The following is a 3,185-nucleotide window of genomic DNA, read 5'->3' as shown; positions in this document are numbered from 1 at the left end:
GGTAGGGAAGTGGGGGGCGCTATGGGGGACTTTTGGGATAGCATTGGAAATGTAATTGAGGAAAATATGTAATAAAAATATTAAAAAAAATAAATCAAGAGGGAAATATATCTTACCTCATTTTCTTTAATTTTGTATCTTTGAATTAAATTAATCCAAAGGAGAAATTTCTCTTCCCCTTTATTCATTATCTAAGCTTTGATCCCACTTAGCTTTTTAAAAAGTAAATAAAACAAATAGGCTTTACACAGATCTTGAATTCATTCATAAAATAATAGATTTGAATTATTTATAGCACCAATTATTTTTACAACAATAAATGATAGGCAATGGTGAAGGAGGGTTTCACTGGTAATTTAACTTTCAAAAGGAATGAAGAAAATTGTTCTAAGTTTAAAGACTACTGAGTAATAAATCTGTAGTTGATTAATGCAAATGTTTGTAGCATGGTGGCCTTGGTCAAAGTAGAAAAAGGTAGATACGGTGCTGCTGGGCTACCTGGGTGAGACTCTGGGTACTTCTGGTTCCCAGTGCAAGCTTGCAAACCATGGGTAGAGGTTGTAGGGTTTGTTTGTTTGCTTGCTTGCTTGCTTTTGTTTTTAATCTTTTTCTTTGTTCTTAGGAAGCAGAGCATACTGCAGAACAAGTGTAGACAAGATACCAGCATCTTGATGTTTAAGTCTTGATGTTTAAGTCTGTTGTATCATGACAGGCAGAAGGAAAGGAAGTGAAAACTGCATCACAGGGTCCATTCTAACCCACACTAACCAGGTGAAAGTAGGTAAGTGATATGTGCCACCTCTTCTAATTCTACTGCCTTTCTTTTACTCCAGGAAAAAAGGAAGGAAGGAAGGAAGGAAGGAAGGAAGGAAGGAAGGAAGGAAGGAAGGAAGGAAGGAAGGAGAGGTAGTGAGAGAGATTTTTAAAAGACTTAAAATTGCTCTTCAAATATTCAACTAAGTATGTTATCATTTTTAGCTTAAAGAATTGCCAATGAAAAACTGAAGGTGTAAGTCTCTCTCTCTCTCTCTCTCTCTCTCTCTCTCTCTCTCTCTCTCTGTCTCTGTCTCTGTGTGTGTGTGTGTGTGTTTCTGTGCATGCATGTGGGGGGGCATTGTGTCTGTGTGATTTTGTGTGCATGCATGTCTTTATCTGTGTGTGTCTTTTATGCATGCCTGTAGTGCTTTCTTTGGAGTTAAGTTTTCAAATCTACATAAAGAAAAGCAATTGTATCATCATTATTTTCTACTTAGTTTCCTTATTTTCCAGATTTCCAAAAGGATAGATTAGGCCTCTTCTTAGTTGAACTCTCTGAGAAAGGAATAAAGTTTAGGGAAACATTTGGGTTTACAATTATTGTGGTGATACACTTTTGTGCCGTTCTATATTAATTTAAAACTTTGGGTGCTATTTTTTATTAGATAAAAAACAGAAATAGGAAAAGAAAGAGCTAATAGAACAATTAAAAACCTACTTTTCTAGTAATCCAACTCACCTTCAAGTGCCAAGTAATGTCACTAGCTCTCTGTTTGGCCTCAGAAATAATGTTTTGTACACGAACTATCAGCACATTCTTTTCATACATTTGACAACAGGCTTCATATACTTTCATCACTTAGTCAAAGAATTCAGATATGGTTTATAACAACAACACTTACAGAAATTATCTCATATTTACCAAGAGAAAAAGTATTCCACACAGTTGATAGATTATGATCAATTGATTGATGTTTATACTTTTTCCAAACATTATCATCATAGATATTTCTTTATTCTTCTATTCTGCACACATATCTATGGAATACCTCCCTGGAAGTTCTTTAATATGATGTATGTTTGACTTTCTAATAGATATTTCTAAAATGTTGTCCAGAAAGAACTTACCAGGTTTTACTCTCTGCAATTGTGTCTAAGTCTTATCTCCACAACATGTAACATGGCATTAACAATTTTATTGGTTACTAATAATCTTACAGGAAGAGACTGAAAACCTCTTGCACCAATACCAATCAGGAAAGTATACCCATTTCTCAGGACAAACTTTGTAATCAAGAAACATTGCTTTAAATGGCCTTGTATGAACTTTCCCATTGAGCAAAGTTCAGTGTTGCTGCAACTGAAGCATGGTCCATTTAAAACTGGCCACTGGCACTTTGCAAATACTACAGGCATGTCCTCATTTTAGAAAACATAACCATTTTATCTCACAAGGGACTCCATCTATTCAGCTCTCTTTGAATGTTCTAGTATTGCAGCTAGGAAACACTATAGAATGAAAATTCTTATTTGCAAAAACAAACTGATAATACAATTTTACATTTTCTAAACAATATATATATACATCATTTTATTTTAAACTATATATATATATATATATATATATATATATATATATGTATGTATGTATGTGTGTGTGTGTTGGTTTTTCATGGGCTACTCTTTAAAATACAAGAACATAGACTTCTTGACATAGATAATGGAAATACAAACTTTGGTCCTGAAAGATGCCATATACAGTGTTTGTATTCCATAAAGTAAATGGAAAATTTGAATTTGAATTGGATTTTTTTTCTCATGCAGTTACAGAGTTACCTTATTTTCACCCTAACATAAAAATTCTCTGCCTCCATAATTTCTTTCTCAGCCTGTTTATCATTTATATAAAGGGAGGCTACTGATTTATTTGAGTTAATTTTATATTTGGCCACTTTGCTGAATTTGTTTATCAGCTAGAGAAGTTCTCTGGTAGAACTTTTGGAGTCTCTTATGTATACTATTATATCATCTGCAAATAGTGATACCTTTATTTCTTCTTTGCCAATTTGTATCACCTTGATATCTTTTTGTTGTCTTCTTATTCTAGCTAGCACTTCTAGTACTATATTGAATAGATATGGGGAGACTGGGCATCCTTGTTTTGTCCCTGAATTCAGTGTGATTGCTTCAAGTTTGTCTCAATTTGATTTGATATTAACTGTTGGTTTGCAGTAAATTGCTTTTATTATGTTTAGGTATGGGTCTTGAATTCCTGATCTCTCCAAACTTTTAACATATCCAGAGATCCATCCCATGATCAGCATCCAAACGCTGACACCATTGCATTCACTAGCAAGATTTTGCTGAAAGGACCCAGATATAGCTGTCTCTTGTGAGACTATGCCGGGGCCTGGCAAACACAGAAGTGG

The sequence above is a fragment of the Mus caroli genome, chromosome 3, assembly GCF_900094665.2.
Source record: "Mus caroli chromosome 3, CAROLI_EIJ_v1.1, whole genome shotgun sequence".
Lineage (NCBI taxonomy): Eukaryota > Metazoa > Chordata > Mammalia > Rodentia > Muridae > Mus > Mus caroli.
Note: the sequence above shows the minus strand (reverse complement) of the source record.